A 22830-nucleotide genomic window follows, 5' to 3' on the forward strand; every position below is an offset into this window, starting at 1 on the left:
CACAGTCCGCGATTTGCCAGCTGGTATATCACACTTACAGTATGAGCCACATACACTCTTAGGTTCTAGATAGCTTCCTTTTTTTTTTCTAAAAGGGTTTGTCAGCTGTCCCCATAGGAGAAGCCTTTGAAGAACCCTTTTGGTTCCAGGTGGAACCCTTTTGGTTCCAGGTAGAACCTTTACCACAGAGGGTAATACATTGAACCCAAAAGGGTTCTATGTGGAACCAAAAAGGGTTCTCTGGAACCAAAAAGGGTTCTCCTATGGGGACAGCTGAAGAACCATTTTGGAATCTTTTTGTCTAAAAGTATGTCTGGAACGTGGCTTGGTTTTTGGGTGTACTGTACTGTAACCGCACTGAAGAGCACAACTGCCACAGCATTTTTGACTGAGTTTATGCTGGCCAATCCCCAATTTATGATTTTGATGCAGTGAGGTGTTGTTTAGAGTTGGTTAGGCAACAGAGGAGTATGCCATAAGCAGCGTGAAGCCTGGACGGTCCATTATATCACCAAGTACAAATCAAAAAAGGTGTCTGAGCGTCATTCTGATTTTGTCCTGTTGATGGGCGGATGAGACATCAAAAAATCACCCTTAACATTAATCTTACAGTTGCACCCTCCTTGGTGGCCAGGGGACAGCCAGTGACTAAAATCCAGTCTCATGTAGGTCTGTCAGTCCTGCCTGTCTGTCCACGTGCTCCTTCCATTCCTCTGAGGACGAAAAGAACAGAGAGGACCTATGCATCTGGGAGCCCACATTTTTAAAGAGGGCTTGCAGTTTGCACACCTTACAGTGCCTCATCTTACTACTATTCCCCTTCCCTCCCTCCCTGCTGCCCCCTGGCTGCTTGCTGCCCGGCTTACCCAGCCAGGGTGTCCACATCCCCCCATGGAGCTGAGGGGTCCACCATGTGGTCATCAGGTGGGTTTCGGGGGGGAACGGCCGTCTGGTTGTACCCGGCCAGTCTGGCCAGCAGTATCTTGACCACCTCCGGCCGTGCATCAGCCAGGTTTGAGATCTCATAAGGGTCCCGGCGTTGCCCCATGTCCTGCCACTGCTGGGCCCCCCCGGGCAGGGTCTGTCAGCAGCTTCCAGTCCCCAGCCCGTATGGCTGCCCGCACTGCTGTGTCCCAGATGCCGAAGCTGTTGAGGCCCTGGAGTCTGCCTCACTGGGCCGTCGAGATATCGGGTCGATATTGAACAGGATCTCAGTGCGGGGGTAGGGCAGCCCCTGGCTGATGGCCCCCCACACGTTGTGGCCGTCCTGCTGGCCACGGCCCTATTCGGGGGCCCCCACCAGAGACAACGGGGGGAGGGGGTACCAGTCAGAAACATGGATCAGCGCCTTGCTCACCTTCCATTTCCGCTTCAGGAATGGGCCATGGATGAAACCCACTGCCCGCACTCTCCCTTCCCAGTAGATACCCTTATCTCCACGCAGGGGCCAGTTGCAGCCCCCAGAGAAGGGCTGGCCCCCGTTGTCCGAGGAGTAGACCAGGACAGAGTTCTGATAGAGGCCCCTGGTCCTCAGCTCTTGCACCAGCTCCCCCACACTCTCGTCCACACAGCTCAGAATAGCTGCATAGTGTTGTCGCGGGCAGTTGTCCAGGTTACTGCAGCGTCACAGAAAGTGGTTTGGTGCCTGCAGGGGTGTATGGACGGCCTGGAGTGCCAGGTACAAGAAGATGGGCTTCCGGGGGTCATGGGCCCTCAGGTTCTTCTGAACCCTGGGTGGAAAGGTTACATCTTTATATAACTGAGACGTTATGTAAAATACATCAACTCTGTTGTGTCCAAATCTTTGAAATAGCCGAAGACTTTGAAATGCCCAATTATAATCAAATGCGAATCACTTTATCAAGAACACTCTAAAAACCTCTTCATTCCGTTTCCAACATGCACAGTAGTGTTTAGTACTAGACAAGCTCCTTTTCATACATGTAGTACAACATCACAAAAGATGTGTGTAAGGGCTGGCCTCACCTCTTTATGTAGAGTGTTGCGGAGTAGTTACTGCTCAGCTCCAGGTCATCTCTCCCCGTCGTGCAGGTCGAAGCCACAGGCCTCAGCCTGGTCACAGCTCTGATAGGAGAAGTGTTCACCACTGCCAGTCAGGGAGCCTAAGAAGCTATGGAAGCTGTGGCCCGTGGGCAGGTAGCCCGGCCGGCAGAAGCCCAGGTGCCACTTCCCTACCATGTGGGTGCTGTAGCCTGCCTCCTGCAGTCGTTCAGCCAGGGTGGGTGCATCCGGGGACAGGCACAGGGACTGGCGTGCCCGGATGATGGAATGCTGGAGGCCCGTGTGGATCTGGTACCTGGGAAAAGGGGGAGAGGAGGGGAAGGTGAGATGAGAGCTAAAGCAAGATTGTCAGAACCAATTTATTGTCAGGGATCACGGTTAGAACCTTCAAACAATTGTTCTAAATACATACATACCTATTCAAAACAACATGCAATGTTCTGACAGATCACTCCTTTATTTAGAAGCAAGGTTATAAGAATGCACAGGCGTTTGAGAAGAATCATTCCATTCAGGATAATATATAATAAGCCAGTACAATAAATACACTACTCACCGTCCAGTCATGAGCTGGCTGCATGAGAGCGAGCAGATTGGCTGGACATAGTAGTTCTCCAGCTTCACCCCCTCCCCAGCCAGCTGGTCCAGGACTGGAGTATGGATGTCCTAGCCATGGTATCTCATGTCCCCATAGCCCTGGTCATCCGCCATGATGAAGATGAGGCAGAGAGGCACGCAGCAGAGACAGCCTAGTATGGCTACTCCGAGCAGAGGGAAGGCTGACTCGACAGCACCCCTCATAACCATCATCAGTCTGGAGGTTAGTGTACGTCTGAGATCTGTTACTCCAATTCAGACCAGGATTGCGAAGCACTCCCTGCTCTCTGTCTGCACAACAGTGGGGGTAGGAGGCTACCTGCTGAGTTGCATAGGGAGCATAGTGAGTGTACGTGCACCCGAAAAAGGATCAATCTTTCTTGCTCCGCTGTAGACTATGTTCCACCTACTTCCTACCTCTCTGTTGTCTCCCTATCCCACTCCACGTTGCATAAGATGTCTTTGATGTGGTGTGAGTAGGTGAGGGTAGTGGAGAATGTAGCTGTCTGTGAGATAGTTTGGTGTGTGTCACTCTTAGTGTCCCTCACACTGCTCTATCTCTGTCTCAGGTTTTGTCAAGGTTGTTTATTGACTGTCTGGGCTGCGTGTGTCTGTATGGTCTGTGTGTGTCTGTATGTCGGTCTGGGCTGTGTGTGTCTGTATGGTCTGTGTGTGTCTGTATGGTCTGTGTGTGTATGTCGGTCTGGACTGTGTGTGTCTGTATGGTCTGTGTGTGTCTGTATGGTCTGTGTGTCTGTATGGTCTGTGTGTGTCTGTATGGTCTGTATGGTCTGTGTGTGTCTGTATGGTCTGTGTGTGTCTGTATGGTCTGTGTGTGTCTGTATGGTCTGTGTGTGTCTGTATGGTCTGTGTGTGTATGTCGGTCTGGACTGTGTGTGTCTGTATGGTCTGTATGGTCTGTGTGTGTCTGTATGGTCTGTGTGTCTGTATGGTCTGTATGGTCTGTGTGTGTCTGTATGGTCTGTGTGTGTCTGTATGGTCTGTGTGTATCTGTATGGTCTGTATGTCGGTCTGGACTGTGTGTGTCTGTATGGTCTGTGTGTGTCTGTATGGTCTGTGTGTGTCTGTATGGTCTGTGTGGTCTGTGTGTGTCTGTATGGTCTGTGTGTGTCTGTATGGTCTGTGTGTATCTGTATGGTCTGTGTGTGTATGTCGGTCTGGACTGTGTGTGTCTGTATGGTCTGTATGGTCTGTGTGTGTCTGTATGGTCTGTGTGGTCTGTGTGTGTCTGTATGGTCTGTGTGTGTATGTCGGTCTGGGCTGTGTGTGTCTGTATGGTCTGTGTGTATCTGTATGGTCTGTGTGTGTATGTCGGTCTGGACTGTGTGTGTCTGTATGGTCTGTATGGTCTGTGTGTGTCTGTATGGTCTGTGTGTGTATGTCGGTCTGGGCTGTGTGTGTCTGTATGGTCTGTGTGTGTATGTCGGTCTGGACTGTGTGTGTATGTCGGTCTGGACTGTGTGTGTCTGTATGGTCTGTGTGTGTATGTCGGTCTGGACTGTGTGTGTCTGTATGGTCTGTATGGTCTGTGTGTGTTGTGTGTATGTCGGTCTGGGCTGTGTGTGTCTGTATGGTCTGTGTGTGTCTGTATGGTCTGTATGGTCTGTGTGTGTCTGTGTGGTCTGTGTGTGTATGTCGGTCTGGACTGTGTGTGTCTGTATGGTCTGTATGGTCTGTGTGTGTCTGTAATGTCTGTGTGTCTGTAATGTCTGTGTGTCTGTAATGTCTGTATGGTCTGTGTGTCTGTATGGTCTGTGTGTGTATGTCGGTCTGGACTGTGTGTGTGTGTGTGTCTTTGCATTATTCGAGGTCGGACAACACTGCATCTTTTTTGTTATTTCCCTAAATGACAATATTTTTATTTGGAATTCGTGAGAAATGTTGTCAGTAGTTTATAGAATAAAACAAAAATGTTCATTTTACCCAAACATATGTATAAATAGTAAAACCAGAGAAACTGATCATTTTGCAGTGGTCTCTTAATTTTTTTCCAGACCTGTATAGACACGCACACACACACAATTGTTTTGCAACTCCATTGAAAAACACATGTGGAAGGTATAGTTCACAGGGTGAAAAACAATATTGACACCTCCTGGCCATGAAGTAAACTACAATCCTACAACCACAAGCTCCAGCAGAGTTGACATCTACAGTGCCTTCTACAGACACAGCCGCTGGGGCTGAGGGAACATAGGGCTGAGGGAACATAGGGATGAGGGAACATAGGCCTGAGGGAACATAGGCCTGAGGGAACATAGGCCTGAGGGAACATAGGCCTGAGGGAACATAGGGCTGAGGGAACATAGGGCTGAGAAAACATAGGCCTGAGGGAACCAGTGGCGGTTCTAGACCATTTCAACTGGGGGGCCAAGCTGGGGCCAGTTGTACTGTTAGAGGGGCCAGTTACATTAGACGTTAATGTTATCATATTGTTTTCTTCACTGCATTGCAGGCATTAGCAGGCAAAAGACCATGTTCATAATCATTAGTGTTCCGCGTTGCCACTGTTTAATAACAGATGTAAAAAAAGAACGATAGCAAAAATGAGTTATGTAAAAATTATTTCATACTCCACATTTAGGGGGGCCACAAGGGGGTCCAAATTTGTTGTCACAGGGGCACTGCCACCCCCCCCGAGATTGGCCCCTGGAGGGAACATAGGCCTGAGGGAACATAGGGCCGAGGGAACATAGGCCTGAGGGAACATAGGCCTGAGGGAACATAGGCCTGAGGGAACATAGGCCTGAGGGAACATAGGCCTGAGGGAACATAGGCCTGAGGGAACATAGGGCTGAGGGAACATAGGGCTGAGAAAACATAGGCCTGAGGGTACCAGTGGCGGTTCTAGACCATTTCAACTGGGGGGGCCAAGCTGGGGCCAGTTGTACTGTTAGAGGGGCCAGTTACATTAGACGTTAATGTTATCATATTGTTTTCTTCACTGCATTGCAGGCATTAGCAGGCAAAAGACCATGTTCATAATCATTAGTGTTCCGCGTTGCCACTGTTTAATAACAGATGTAAAAAAAGAACGATAGCAAAAATGAGTTATGTAAAAATTATTTCATACTCCACATTTAGGGGGGCCATAGGCCTGAGGGAACATTGGGCGGAAGAAACATAGGGCCGAGGGAACATAGGGTAGACCCTGTGAAAGGTCTGCTGTGGAAAACAACAAGCAGAATCAATGCCTCCCGTCCCTCACGTTTCAGTTTAATCATAGATAATAAGCCTTGAAAACACAGAGCATCAATAGATCTGTCTAATCTCCTGATGCTCATATGGCCAATCATATTGATTTATTAAGTTACCTTTACGTAACCATAGGAAAGCACCGGTTTGGCTCTCATTCAATTCCCAGAACAGAAGCTTCATCAATGATTATTTTCTCCGTACAGTAATAGTGATATTAGGCCTATTAGTGCTCAAATTGAAGTAATGACAGAAGATTTCTTTTCAGTTCTGAAGCCTGTAGCTGGATCAGAATGTGACACTTTATCAGAAAGCACATTATCTGACAGAGAATGACATTAGGGAAGTATTTGACAAGTAGATCTTCATTAGTGTAAGTCAACATAGTACAGTACAGTAGTACCAGACAACCATGTCCTATTTCAGAGGACATTCACTCACCATCAAGATCTGAAGCGAATATGAAAATAGATTTCTACAAAGAATTACTCTTTCATTGCCCAATACCATTTGAACGAAATCACCACTGATAACCATTCATACGTGAACGCTTAGTGAACCCTATCTTGTGATCAGTGAGTAGAGCAGCATCACATCTGTAGTGGGGTAGTATTTGATATGTGTATATTATATATATATATACACACCTCACATGCAACCCATGATAAGATTTAGCCTATTCAAATGTTTCTCTTTATCTGACTCCATTTAACATTACAGTAAAACCATGTGAAATCAAGTATTATGCGTTTAGCTGACTAAGATAAAGAAATGGTCATGAGAAGTGAATATCAAAGCAAGTATTATTGAATAACTTGGTCAAGTGAATGGATTCACATACGAGGCATTGTAACGGTTGTCGTCGGATTTAGACCACAATGCAGCGGGGAAATGTGCACTCATCTTCATTATAAACGGACAAGAAGGAGAACCAAAACAAACACGTACACAAAGAAACCACAACGACTAATCACAGGCTGGTAAGGCACAAAGCTATACACAGCATAATCTCCCACAAAGTATTCAAACACATACCTACATATAGGACTCTCAATCAGAGGCAACTATAAAACACCTGCCTCCAATTGAGAGTCCAACCCCAATTAACAAAACAGAAATACAAAAGACTAGACAGAACATAGAAATACACTAACATAGAACAGTGCCCAAAAAACCCCAGAATACATAAATCAAATACCCTACTAAACAAACCACCACCCCGAACCACATAAAACAAATACCCTCTGCCACGTCCTGACCAAACTACAATAACAAATAACCCCTATTACTGGTCAGAACGTGACAGTACCCCCCCCCCAAAGGTGCAGACCCCGGATGCACCTCACACAAAAAAACGAAATTACCCCAAAACAAACATAAATCCCCTAAACTAAAGGGAGGGAAGGGAGGGTGGCTGCCGACAACGACGGCACCTGTGCTACACCCCCCCTCCCCAACCCACTTATACCTGAGGTGGCTCAGGTTCTGGTCTACAGCCACCCCCTGACCAGTCCACCTCTGCACAATGTTCAGGGCTGTAGAGCGTCTCTGGGGGCTCCGGACTGTGGACCAACTCTGGAAGATCCAGACTGTAGGTAGACTCGCTTGGTTCCGGACCGTAGTCAGACTCACTCGGCTCCGGACCGCAGGCAGACTCACTCGGCTCCGGACCGCAGGCAGACTCACTCGGCTCCGGACCGCAGGCAGACTCACTCGGCTCCGGACCGCAGGCAGACTCACTCGGCTAGTAAGGCACAAAGCTATACACAGCATAATCTCCCACAAAGTACTCAATAAACACATACCTATATATAGGACTCTCAATCAGAGGCAACTTGAAAACACCTGCCTCCAATTGAGAGTCCAACCCCAATTAACAAAACATAGAAATACAAAAGACTAGACAGAACATAGAAATACACTAACATAGAACAGTGCTCAAAAAACCCCAGAATACATAAATCAAATACCCTACTAAACAAACCACCACCCCGAACCACATAAAACAAATACCCTCTGCCACGTCCTGACCAAACTACAATAACAAATAACCCCTATTACTGGTCAGGACGTGACAGGCATAAAGCTTAAGTTACAAGGCAATACTGACATTATCGAAGCATAATTCTAGGCATATATATCCTAAGGCTAATTTACAAGACAAAGCATGAACAGAGAGATGGCTACTAGACCAGAGGCTTAAAAGCCTGGGAAATGAGAAAATATCATAAAACCTTCCTCCAATGTACCGGATACGAGAGAGAACAACAGACCTTCAATTTCATTTCTAACATCTGAAGGTGTACATTTTTCAAACCAAAACCAACCACCATTGACCAATCAAACGATACCAAGTTTACAGTAACCTGATCACCCAATGTAAATACACAGTGAAATCCCTTTGCATGGAGTCCTTTAGTTCACCCTGTACAGATACAACTGACCACAGAGATCATACATCCATGTAGGTAGCTTCAGAGTTCTACTCAGAGAACAAGTTTCAGATAGAATAATACTATAGTATCCATGTCTGGTATCACGTATATCACATTCCATAGTCAGTCCTCTGGATACTATAGAGAGAGAGATGCATTTTCGGCCCTTCAGAGGGGTGAAGAGCGTACTGACCATTAGGCATTGTCTTGAGCCATTTGCCACGTGGGAGGAGGTGACAGAGAGCACTTAAATTAGGGCCTGTACAGTGAACAACATCCCCTGGCTTCCTTCCACTTCGTAGGCCTATCGACCTGCAGCTCTTAGGATAGCCTCCACAACGCTGCTTTCCCATGAGGCCGAAAGGAAATCGATGCCATAGAAACAAGTCCATTTCCTACATTAGGGCCGAAGCAGGCAGCTATTTTATACCAAGACCGTTTTTTACTGACCCCACAGGGAAGGGGTGGGGGGAGAAAGAGAAGGGTATACGATTCCTCTGCCTCCATGGAGCCACACATAAACGGGAAATAACCGAACAAATTGAAAAAACACATCTACCAGTTTTAAAAAACACAACACACTCTCGGTAGCGATAAGATCTCATGGAGATATTGTTACAAGAGTTGAATGTGGTAGGATCATGTCAGACAACACCATTTGGTGATTTCTGTTTACCATGGGCAAAAGAGTATGGCTTAAATATATGGGTTTGACGATATGAGCCCACAGTATATAATTCAACCCTAGGTTGTGTGTTAATTGACACTGTGTCAGGGGGCCTGCTGCCTCTACTGCTTAGTGTGCAAGCATGTGCGTTCTCCATGACAGAGACACCAGCAAACTCCAAGAAATGTTTTGGAAAGAAAGAAGCAGAGAGTATATAAGGCAGGTGGGATTTATTCATGAGAAGACTAAGTGACTCATTGCGTCTTGAGGCTCTTAGGCAGGTAGACATGCAGTCTCTCAGGCAGGTGGGCAGGCAGGCTCTCAGGTAGGCAGGCTCTCAGGTAGGCAAGTGGATCTCAGGGAGAGAGAAAGAGACGTTTGGGGATGAACAATAGATCCATCCTCGCTGGGAGGGTTTTTATACTCATCCTACTAAAGAGAACAAATATGAAAAATGTCTAACTGTGGTAATACATTCCCAAGACACTGATTTCTCACAGAGACACTAGCTTGTTCTTAGTTATAAATGATGTGGGTGTTAGCAAGTGGCTGAGAAAACATAGTGGTAACCAGTCATCAGTGAGAGAAACAATTGAAATTAAGTGGAGGTGAGAACCGCCGAGGTCACATAAGATTAAAGACAAAGAGACAGACGGGACGGGACAGACAGACAGACAGACAGACAGACAGACAGACAGACAGACAGACAGACAGACAGACAGACAGACAGAGACAAGCAGTGGAGGACATCCAACATGACACATGTCAGGGAGAATCATGTAAAACCTGCTGTACTTTACAGCCTAAAGGAGATGTTTCACAATTGCCGCTCTGAAATTCAGCTTATCCAATACAGTCCCACTGGTGACAGAATTCATCATTCACACAGACACATTTACGCTCTTGCACAAACACACCACACACACACACGAAGACCGGGTGGCTCGATGTCACATATTGGCCTCCCTCCATTGAGAGATACTATTTCTGTGTCTCCATGACATCATATCTGAAGATGATACCGCCACTGACCTTGTAATGCAGTCCCAGTAATATTCTGGTATCATTTTTGCTATCACAGTGGAAACCCAATACTTTCCCCATAAATCTCAATTTCCAGAGGAAAGACAACAGTACCAAAACTAGCTAAGGAAACAGTTTGTCTTTCAACACCATTCCATCATTACACGAAATGAAAAACTTTGAGAAATGAACTAGTTGTACTGTACTTTCTCCCCCTTCCTCACAGGCTAGCCCGTGACTGCATCCTTCCCATAATCGCCTGAGGAGAGTAGCGCTCTGTTAGACTGATCCATAATTAAGAGGTTTACGCAACCCTAGAGCTGCCTACTATAGCGCTGGAGTGGAGTCAGTCTGTGGGTGACAACACATTCCGGTAGCTTAACAGCAGGGGGTAGTAGGGGAGGAAGGGTTCCTTGACCGATAAACAACCCAATGCTGCTGAGAAATTGGCTTTCATTTTAAAGGTAAGAGCTTTCCCTCATACTGCTATATCCGTATAGAGAGACCACAGGAGGATTACTACAGTATACTTCACTGATATTCAACCAGCTGGCCCATGAGAAAGGTGTGTGTGTTTGTGTGCGTGCACATGCATAGGTGTATGACTCACCGTTGGCAGCAGGCATGGATCAAAGAGGGCCACATGGCTCTCTGCCAGGTCCAAGACACTCAGCAACTGGCACAGATAGGCAGAGTGACCAGGGTAGACCCCAGGGAGGTTTGGGGCCAGCGCTGCAGTGTCAGTCACCATCATGCAGCAGAGGTCAGTAGTTCAGCCTGACAGACAGCATTTTCTCTCTCTCTCTCTCTCTCAATTCAATTCAAGGGGATTTATTGGCATGGGCAATATAAACTCCGAAAAAAACAAACATCCTCTCACTGTCAACTGTGTTTATTTTCAGTAAACTTAACATGTGTAAATATTTCTATGAACATAACAAGATTCAACAACTGAGACATAAACTGAACAAGTTCCACAGACATGTACCTAACAGAAATGGAATAATGTGTCCCTGAACAAAGGGGGGTTCAAAATCAAAAGTATCAGTGAGTATCTGGTGTGGCCACCAGCTGCATTAAGTACTGCAGTGCATCTCCTCCTCATGGACTGCGCCAGATTTGCCAGTTCTTGCTGTGAGATGTTACCCCACTCTTCCACCAAGGCACCTGCAAGTTCTCTGACATTTCTGGGGGGAATGGCCCTAGTCCTCACCCTCCGATCCAACAGGTCCCAGACGTGCTCAATGGGATTGAGATCCGGGCTCTTCGCTGGCCATGGCAGAACACTGACATTCCTGTCTTGCAGGAAATCTCGCACAGAACAAGCAGTATGGCTGGTGGCATTGTCATGCTGGAGGGTTGTGTCAGGAAGAGCCTGCAGGAAGGGTACCACATGAGGGAGGAGGATGTCTTCCCTGTAACGCACAGCGTTGAGATTGCCTGCAATGACAACAAGCTCAGTCCGATGATGCTGTGACACACCGTCCCAGGCCATGACAGACCCTCCACCTCCAAATCGATCCCGCTCCAGAGTACAGGCCTCAGTGTAACACTCATTCCTTCGACGATAAACGTGAATCCGACCATCACCCCTGGTGAGACAAAACCGTGACTCGTCAGTGAAGAGGACTTTTTGCCAGTCTTGTCTGGTCCAGCGACGGTGGGTTTGTGCCCATAGGTGACGTTGTTGCCGGTGATGTCTGGTGAGGACCTCCCTTACAACAGACCCACAAGCCCTCAGCCCAGCCTCTCTCAGCCTAGTGTGGACAGTCTGAGCACTGATGGAGGGATTGTGCATTCCTGGTGTAACTCAAGCAGTTGTTGTTGCTATCCTGTACCTGTCCCGCAGGTGTGATGTTCAGATGTACCGATCCTGTGCAGGTGTTGTTACACGTGGTCTGCCACTGCGAGGACGATCAGTTGTCCGTCCTGTCTCCCTGTAGCGCTGTCTTAGGCATCTCACAGTACGGATATTGCAATTTATTGCCCTGGCCACATCTGCAGTCCTCATGCCTCCTTGCAGCGTGCATAAGGCACGTTCATGCAGATGAGGAGGGACCCTGGGCATCTTTCTTTTGGTGTTTTTCAGAGTCAGTAGAAAGGCCTCTTTAGTGTCCTAAGTTTTCATAACTGTGACCTTAATTGCCTACCGTCTGTAAGCTGTTAGTGTCTTAATGACCGTTCCACAGGTGCATGTTCATTAATTGTTTATGGTTCATTGACAAAGCATGGGAAACAGTGTTTAAACCTTTACAATGAAGATCTATCAAGTTATATGGATTTTTACGAATTATCTTTGAAAGACAGGGTCCTGAAAAGGGGACATTATTTAGGGTTTTACGTTGTACATGGGGGGATATTTTTGCAGAATTCTGCATGCAGTCTCAATTTGGTGTTTGTCCCATTTTGTGAATTCTTGGTTGGTGAGCAGACCTCTCACAACCATAAAGGGCAATGGGTTCTATAACTGATTCAAGTATTTTTAGCCAGATCCTAATTTGGTATGTCGAATTTTACGTTCCTTTTGATGGCATAGAATGCCCTTCTTGCCTTGTCTCTCAGATCGTTCACAGCTTTGTGGAAGTTACCAGTGGCGCTGATGTTTAGGCCAAGGAATGTACAGTTAACTGTGTGCTCTAGGGCAACGGTGTCTAGATGGAATTTGTATTTGTGGTCCTGGCGACTGGACCTTTTTTGTAAGACCATTATTTTGGTCTTACTGAGATTTACTGTCAGGGCCCAGGTCTGGCAGAATCTGTGCAGAAGCACCAGTAGAATTCAAATGTCTACTGTTTGCTGATGATCTGGTGCTTCTGCACAGATTCTGCCAGACCTGGGCCCTGACAGTAAATCTCAGTAAGACCAAAATAATGGTCTTACAAAAAAGGTCCTGCAGACTGTTCTAATGCCCTCGCCAATTCGTTGATATATACAGTTGCTTGCGAAATAATTCACCCCCTTTAGCATTTTTCCTATTTTGTTGCCTTACAACCTGGAATTAAAATGGATTTTTTGAGGGTTTGTATCATTTGATTTACACAACAGGCATGCCACTTTGAAGATGCAAAATATTTTTTATTGTGAAACAAACAAGAAATAAGACAAAAAAAACAGAAACTTGAGCGTGCATAACTATTCACCCCCCCAAAGTCAATACTTTGTAGAGCCACCTTTTGCAGCAATTATAGGTGCAAGTCTCTTGGGGTATGTCTCTATAAGCTTTGCACATCTAGCCACTGGGATTTTTGCCCATTCTTCAAGGCAAAACTGCTCCAGCTCCTTCAAGTTGGATTGGTTCCGCTGGTGTACAGCAATCTTTAAATCACATATTCTCAATTGGATTGAGGTCTGGGCTTTGACTAGGCCATTCCAAGACATTTAAATGTTTCCCCTTAAACCACTCAAGTATTGCTTTAGCAGTAGGATTAGGGTTATTGTCCTGCTGGAAGGTGAACCTCCGTCCCAGTCTCAAATCTCTGGAAGACAAACAAGTTTCCCTCAAGAATTTCTCTGTATTTAGCACCATCCATCATTCCTTCAATTCTGACCAGTTTCTCAGTCACTGCCGATGAAAAACATCCCCACAGCATGGTGGTGGCAGGATGGTGTTCTCGGGGTGATGAGAGGTGTTGGGTTTGCGCAAGACATAACGTTTTCCTTGATGGCCAAAAAGCTATATTTTAGTCTCATCTGACCAGAGTACCTTCTTCCATATGTTTGGGGAGACTCCCATATGCCTTTTTGCGAACACCAAACGTGTTTGCTTACTTTTTTCTTTAAGCAATGGCTTTTTTTTCTGGCCACTCTTCCGTAAGCCCAGCTCTGTGGAGTATATGGCTTAAAGTGGTCGTATGGACAGATACTCCAATCTCCGCTGTGGAGCTTTGCAGCTCCTTCAGGGTTCTCTTTGGTCTCTTTGTTGCCTCTCTGATTAATGCCCTCCTTGCCTGGTCCGTGAGTTTTGTTGGGCGGCCCTCTCTTGGCAGGTTTGTTGTGGTGCCATATTCTTTCCATTTTTTAATAATGGATTGAATGGTGCTCCGTGGGATGTTCAAAGTTTCAGATATTTTTTTATAACCCAACCCTGATCTGTACTTCTCCACAACTTTGTCCCTGACCTGTTTGGCGAGCTCCTTGGTCTTCATGGTGTCACTTGCTTGGTGGTGCCCCTTGCTTAGTGGTGTTGCAGACTCTGGGGCCTTTCAGAACAGGTGTATATATACTGAGATCATGTGACAGATCATGTGACACTTAGATTGCACGCACACAGGTGGACTTTATTTAACTAATTATGTGACTTCTGAAGGTAATTGGTTGCACCAGATCTTATTTAGGGGCTTCATAGCAAAGGGGTGAATACATATGCACGCATCACTTTTCCATTTTTTTTATTTCAGTTTTTTAAACAAGTACTTTTTTTGATTTCACTTCACCAATTTTGACTATTTTGTGCATGTCCATTACATGAAATCCAAATAAAAAATAAACAGGATGTAATGCAACAAAATAGAAAAACGCCAAGGGGATGAATACTTTTGAAATGCACTGTACATACCCAGCATGCGACAGAACTGCAGGAGTTGTGACCCGTTTTTGTTGGTTATGTTGTCATAGTTGTGTCTAAGGCGGCATATGAGGGAGAGAATGCTGTCACCTCCAGGCAGGTGTTTGTCCCCCTGTGTGCTGAGGGTGTCAGGTTCTTGTCCGGTTCTGGCATTTAGGTCGCCACAGACTAGTACATGTCCCTGGGCCTGGAAATTATTGATTTCCCCCTCCAGGTTGGAGAAGCTGTCTTCATTAAAGTATGGGGATTCTAGTGGGGGGATATAGGTAGCACTCTCTCTCTCTCTCTCTCTCTCTCTCTCTCTCTCTCTCTCTCACACACACACACACACACACACACACACAAGGCAGAGACGTCAATCTATCACCTGTTGGCTCTGTGTGTCTCCCAGGACAGGCCAAGAGACAGAGTTATGAGCCTACGATGGCATGTGAACATTGCTGTGCCTAAAATGTGAAGCAATAATAGTTTATCTGTATTTTAAGATAAACATTTTAATCTGTTCCATCAGCCTTATTAATTGATACGGCGCATACCTCCACTACACTACTTTGATACACATCGTGGGGATTAAGAAGTTAGTTTACTCAATGCCCACTGAAAACTAAGTGGGTATACAGTGTATACTCTGCACTACACCACCGATAGTATAGTATTCACTGTAGTGTTTTTGCGGACTAAAGTATTTACTGAAATACAGAATTCTACAGTAAGTACTGTAGTATTTTGTCATATGGGTACTACTGGGATTGAACCCGCATTGTTGGGAGCTGTAAATCACAGTCTTCCCCATGGGACCTCCATGTACACTCATTCCAAAGCTTAAATTTGACTCCTCTGCAGCATCTCTCACGTCCTGCTATTTGAGCTATTGGTTTTACACAGAGGGGGAATACTACACCAAACACAACACATTTCAGCGACTGCAGGACAAATACAGGATACAATATAGCAGGCATATCTCTGTAAACCTACACTTCGTCAGTGCAGGACTGAGGTAATAGGAGATGGTCCAGTGTGTTTGTATGTGTATTTGTGTGTGTGTGAGTGTGTTCATGAGTGCGTTTTTGTGTGTGTGTGTGTGAGGATTGCTCTCTGTTCTTAAAGTTTGAGGTCCTATAGTGTGTTACCGTTTGCTCTACTGGTCATCCTGCTCTTCCCTAAGGAAGGTATGTCTTTGTGTGTGTGTGTGTGTGTGTGTGTGTGTGTGTGTGTGTGTGTGTGTGTGTGTGTGTGTGTGTGTGTGTGTGTGTGTGTGTGTGTGTGTGTGTGTGTGTGTGTGTGTGTGTGTGTGTGTGTGTGTGTGTGTGTGTGTGTGTGTGTGTAAGAAGAGGCAATCTACATCCAATCTGACATGTCTTCTCAGTGGTTTAGAGGAACCTCACTCAGTGGAGGATGCCCCTGCAAAGGAGAAACAGGGAAAGAGTGTGTCTGAGGATGATGAGGGTAGACCTTCTTTTTTTATTTAAAGTAATGAAACATTTATATTCGCGGAAATATATGGTAATATGATAATATTGCTTGAAATTATTGATAATGAAAAATCCCTCTTCCATAGCATCTTTTCCTCAGGAGGATGATGAGGTAGAAGATGAGGCTGAAGTGGGTATAGGCATTCCTATTTTTCTTTCAAATAATGAATGATTTATTTTATTTATTACGTTTATTTGAAAAGGGACAATGTACAGTACCTGTCAAAAGTTTGGACACACCTACTCATTCAAGGGTTTTGCTTTATTTTTACTATTTTCTACATTGTAGAATAATAGTGAAGACATTAAAACAATTTAATAACACATATGGAATCATGCAGTAACCAAAAGAGTGTTAAACAAATCAAAATATATTTTCTATTTGAGATTCTTCAAAGTAGCACCCTTTCCCTTGATGACGGCTTTGCACGCTCTTGGCATTCTCTCAACCATCTTCATGAGGTAGTCACCTAGAATGCATTTCAATTAACAGGTGTGCCTTGTTAAAAGTTAATTTGTGGAATTTCTTTCCTTCTTAATGTGTTTGAGCCAATCAGTTGTGTTCTGACAAGGTAGGGGTGGTATAAAGAAGATAGCCCTATTTGGTAAAAGACCAAGTCCATATTATGGCAAGAACAGCTCAAATAAGCAAAGAGAAACGACAGTCCATCATTAATTTAAGACATGAAGGTCAGTCAATATTGAACATTTCAAGAACTTTCAAAGTTTCTTCAAGTGCAATTGCTAAAACCATCAAGCGCTATGATGAAACTGGCTCTCATGAGGACCGCCACAGGAAAGGAAGACCCAGAGTTACCTTTGCTGCATAAGATAAGTTAATTGGAGTTATCAGACTCAGAAATTGCAGCCCAAATAAATGCTTCACAGAGTTCAAGTAACAGACACATCTCAACATCAACTGTTCAGAGGAGACTGTGTGAATCAGGCCTTCATGGTCAAATTGCTGCAAAGAAACTCCTACTAAAGGACACCAATAAGAAGAGACTTGCTTGGGCCAAGAAAGACGAGCAATGGACATTAGACCGGTGGAAAACTGTCCTTTGGTCTGATGTCCAAATTTGAGCTTTTTGGTTCCAACCGCCGTGTCTTTGTGAGACGCAGAGTAGGTGAAAAGAACCACACATCTACGCATGTGTGGTTCCCACCGTGAATCATGGAGGAGGAGGTGTGATGGTGTGGGTGTGCTTTGCTGGTTATTTATTTAGAATTCAAGGCACACTTAACCAGCATAGCTTCCACAGCATTCTGCAGCGATACGTAATCCCATCTGGTTTGTGCTTAGTGGGACTATCATTTGTTTTTCAATAGGACAATGACCCAAAACACCTCCAGGCTGTGTAAGGGCTATTTGACCAAGAAGGAGAGTGATGGAGTGCTGCATCAGATGACCTGGCCTCTACAATCACCCGACCTCAACCCAATTGAGATGGTTCGGGATGAGTTGGACCGCAGAATGAAGGAAAAGCAGCCAACAAGTGCTCAGCACATGTGGGAACTCCTTCAAGACTGTTGGAAAAGCATTCCAGGTGATGCTGGTTGAGAGAATGCCAAGAGTGTGCAAAGCTGTCATCAAGGCAAAGGGTGGCTATTTTGAAGAATCAAAAATATATTTTGATTTGTTTACCACTTTCTGGTTACTACATGATTCCATATGTGTTATTTCATAGTTTTGATGTCTTCACTATTATTCTCCAATGTCGAAAATAGTAAAAAATAAAGCAAAACCCTTGAATGAGTAGGTGTATCCAAACGCTTGACTGGTACTGTACAACAAAAACATGCCTCAGAAATGAGAAGTCATGCGTGGCACCAGATTTAACTAACAGCTCATTTACATCTTGTCACGTTGGTAACAATGATTTGGGAGACAAGCACAGGAATGAGTAATAGGGTTTTTTATTACGCCCAAAATCACGGCATGCCGTGTAAAGGCACGGGGACGAAGACCAAACAAACACGTACAGAAAACACAGGGTTGAAACCCAAACAAAAGAGCAAGGAGTACCTCAAATAAATAACACAAACGCACAATGATTATCACATGGGTCGAGACCCGTAATCATCTGTGCAATCCACAAGGGCACGAAAGCCCAAAACACACAGCACAGGTACTCACACGCACCAACGGACATAGTAACAATAATCGACCAGACCATGGAAACCAAAGGGCACATATATACAAACACTAATCAGTGGGAATAGGGGACAGGTGTGCGTGATGAAAGTTTCCGGAGGGATCCGTGACACATCTGTATTCCCCGGGCAGGTGGACATATAAACATGAATCATTATATACGAACAGACAACATACATATAAAAACAGAGTTCAGGACATACAGTACAGACACATTTCAAAACAGAAGTCAGAAAAGTTATTGCACCGATTGAAATTGCACATGTGCATTAGTGTGTCTTCTGCTGAATTAAAAAGTAATTGTGGCATATTAGATTAAAATCAGTGTGAACACATCTGATTGGACTCCATGTTTTTGTCTCAGATGAGGAGGCTGCTTAAAGCTGTCAAGTAGGAAGAAAGGCCATTCCATGTCTTTATTGCTTTGTATGAGAAGGCAGATTGGGAGAAGGTGGTTGACTGTTTGGGGATGCTACAGTCCCCCCTGGTGGAGGTTCTTGTAACCCTGTAACCCTGATATTTAGGTCTTAGCAGAGGTTGACGAAGACCTTGAGAGGTGGAGGTGCTATATTGAGCTTTATCTTGAATAACAGGCAGATGTTTCAGTATAGAATGAAGTTGTAAAAACTGAACATGTCTAAACATATAATACTTAATGTACAGTATGTACTGTACATTAATCACCTTTATATGTGCTGACAGATGCTGCTGTACTACAAGAGGATATTTTTCCTCTTTCTATTTTTTTTCGTATTCGTTTTATTTTTTATATATATTTTTTTGCCCTACTTTTAAATAAAAGGTAAGTTGAGTCGTGGACATAGATCTAAAGCTGGATGAGCCACAGCAGGTTGTCTGTTACTGGGGGTTTGGTGTGTGTGTGTGTGCTACCCTGTCTGTCCATTAGTGAAGTATGTGTGTTACATTTGTTTGCTCTAGCTTACTGGGCGCCCTGCTCGCATGCTCAAGGAAGGTGACCCTAAGAAAGAATTATACATTGTATGTATCAAGCATGCGTCAAGCAGCTCAGAGTATGAATAAGGAGGTTCCCGACAGGTTAGAAATTCTGAGAATGACTCAAATTTTGTCACACATTTATGTGTAAAGATCCCTCCTAATGTGTTCTACAATCTCACAAAACATTTTAGAAAAAGGCTCAGAGCCGTTTTCCTTAGAGGAGGATGACAATAATAGTATTGAAAACAGGGGTGCAATAATTTTGACACCTATCTTTTTGAGATGTTTTGTATTACTTGTTAAATTACTTGTCTCTTTCTCTTTCCCTCTTTTTTGCTCCTCTTTATCAAGGGTGCAAATAGTTTTGGACCTGACTGTATGTAGTATAGTAATACTCTATATATAGAATACTGTATATGTTCTAATAGTATAGTAATAATCTATATATAGACTACTGTATATGTTCTAATAGTATAGTACTACTCTATGTATAGAATATTGTATATGTTCAAATATTATAGTAATACTCTGTATATAGAATACTGTTTATGTTCTAATAGTATAGTAATACTCTATATATAGAGTACTGTATATGTTATAATAGTATAGTAATACTCCATGTACAGAATGCTGTATATGTTATAACAGTATAGTAATACTCCATGTATAGAATACTGTATATGTTCTAATAGTATAGTACTACTCTATGTATAGAATACTATATACAGTATGTTCTAATAGTATAGTAATACTCTATGTATAGAATACTGTATATGTTCTAATAGTATAGTAATACTCTATGTATAGAATACTGTATATGGTCAAATATTGTAGTAATACTCTGTATATAGAATACTGTTTATGTTCTAATAGTATAGTAATAATCTATATATAGAATAATGTATATGTTATAATAGTATAGTAATACTCCATGTACAGAATACTGTATATGTTATAACAGTATAGTAATACTCCATGTATAGAATACTGTATATGTTCTAATAGTATAGTAATACTCTATGTATAGGATACTGTATACAGTATGTTCTAATAGTATAGTAATACTCTATGTACAGAATACTGTATATGTTCTAATAGTATAGTAATACTCTATATATAGAATACTGTATATGTTCTAATAGTATAGTAATACTCTATGTATAGAATACTGTATATGTTCAAAAAGTATAGTAATGCTCTATGCATGTATTAAACAACAAATTAATTGGTTCCCAATCAATGTACCACATTTTTCTCCATAAAAGTGCACATTATCCTGATATATACTGAAGAAAAATATAAACGCAACATGTAACAACTTACAGTTCATATAAGGAAATCAGTCAATTGAAATAAATGAATGAATCTATGGATACAGATACTTTAAAAAAAAGGCGTGGATCAGAAAACCAGTCAGTATCTGGTGTGTCTACCATTTGCCTCATGCAGCGCAACACATCTCCTTCACATAGATGGGTGGGTCAGTTGGATGAGAGCTGAAAAATCCTACGTTTGGCAACATTAACCTCGCGGTTCACCTGAGAACAGTTAAGCAGGATGACAGGGATCAAGTCGTGCTGAGGAGAGCTTCTAAAGAGCTCTTCGCACGGAAGTGACGAGAGAAGGACCAAAGGATGGGCGAGTGGCGCCTTATAATGAGGGGAGGGGCTCACCTCATTTGCCACTTGACCTGTCTGTCTCCGACAGCGACTTGTCCTTCCCCGATTAGTGATTCTGAGCAAATCCCAATGTCAAACATCGAAACTAGCATATGAAAGAGAACCCTATTTGGTTGCTCACTTGACCTGAGTTTATTTCAGCTGGAGGTGAGAAGGTGCTCAATCTCCCTGCCTGGCACAGCATTCCACTATCAAAATCACCACCACTGTGGTATAAAATAATCTATTTAAAAGGAATCTGATTTATACCTGGGCTCTAGCAAATATGCTAAGAAGCATGTCAAGACTGGAGCTCATCTCCCACCAGCATCCACTGCTTATATTTAAAGACTCATTACTCATGGGGCGCAGCCTTGATCCCGATAGCCATGTAATCTCCTCAGTATTTTTACGGCCCGCGTTACGGGGGCGTTTGTCTGGCCTCACGCTATGCCTCATAGCTGTGCCATGCTCTGGCAGCTCTGAAGAAAAATACTGCACAGGAGGAAGAGAGGCCTTAACGTCCCATAAACCAAATTGGCCTCTCATTGTTCTCGCTCTCTCTGTCTGTAGCACATTTGCTCTTTCTCTCGCGCTCTCTATCACTTTTCCACTCTCTTTTCTTCACCCCCATCGCCCTCTGTCTCTTTCTCTCTCTCGCTCTCTGTATAGGCCTAGTCTTGTAGCTCTGTTAGACTCCCCATATACTGTTTTACGCTCAACCGTTGAAAGATTTGTGCTGTTAATAGCATTGTTTTCCAAAATGGTGGATCAGCTAATTCCTTTTGCAGAACCATGGATTTTATAAAGCAGTATAAAAGGAGATGAATTGCTGATAGATCCTACAAGGCTATGACTTACTACTGAGTTCATGTATGCTTGTATGTTTGGACTCTCTGCTGTGAAGGGAGAATTTAATTGTGTGCGAGTTTAATTACCTCTATTGCAGTTTAATGAGTGGATTTACCTATTTAATTAGACCTTTCTAAAGACGTCTTTATCACTCTTATCCCTTGAATGCGTCCATGATTAAATGACAATTGTAACAGTAGAGCAAAAGTCAAATGTGGACTTTCATACCTGAGTCCCCCCCAAAAAAGACAGCTTGTGATGTCAACCTGTCACCACTAGAGGAGGTACTTATATTACGACGAAGACAGCAGATTCAAGATACTTAAAAGACAGAATAAAAGGGCCTCACTGATGTTGGGGAACATGAGGATGACTTCTGCCCTGCTGAGAGAGGCAGGGGATATAGCTCAGTAATGGCCTATCAGTAATGCCTGAAAGACATCATCTTCATCGACACCCTGTCCATAGAGCTCCCTCATCCAACATAAACACAGCAAATGCATGTATGCACGCACGCACACACACACACACACACACACACACACACACACACACACACACACACACACACACACACAGTGCTCCTCTAGCCAAGTCTCCTCTCAAATCCATTGTATTTATTCATCTGGTGTTTGATATCCTGTCATACGGATGCCTGTGGGCCAAATGGTAACTCTATTCTTAGTCTAAGAGATTAATTTCAGGGACACATACCCTGTCTTCTTTCCATTGTATTTGAAAAGAGTAAGGGTGCAATAGAATGTTTGGATATAGTGTGTGTGTGTGTGTGTGTGTGTGTGTGTGTGTGTGTGTGTGTGTGTGTGTGTGTGTGTGTGTGTGTGTGTGAGAGAGAGAGAGATGCATGCAGAGCAGAATTAGGGCTATACCTGCTAGTTATCAAAATCCAGCAAAGATTGCACAACCACCTAAAAGGAAGCGATGCCCACACATTCCACCCCAAAGTCCTCACCTACAGAGAGATGAACCTAGAGAAGAGTCCCCTCAGTCAGCTGGTTCTGGGGATCTGTTCACAAACACAAACAGACCCCACAGACCCAGGACAGTAACACATTTAGACCCAACAAAATTATGAGAAAGCAAAAAGATAACTATTTTACACACTGGATAGAATCAACCAAAAAACAGAGTAAATTGGAATGCTATCTGGCCCTAAACAAAGAGTACACAGTGGCAGAATACCTGACCTCTGTG

General features: G+C 44.0%; 1 pseudogene; it reads right to left on the bottom strand.

Annotated features, from left to right (window-relative positions):
* Window positions 1-253: 253 nt before the first annotated feature.
* On the bottom strand, window positions 254-10711 carry LOC106606988 (arylsulfatase I-like; annotated as a pseudogene).
* Window positions 10712-22830: the final 12119 nt, after the last annotated feature.

Source organism: Salmo salar, chromosome ssa01 (genome assembly GCF_905237065.1).
Source record: "Salmo salar chromosome ssa01, Ssal_v3.1, whole genome shotgun sequence".
Taxonomy (NCBI): Eukaryota; Metazoa; Chordata; class Actinopteri; order Salmoniformes; family Salmonidae; genus Salmo; species Salmo salar.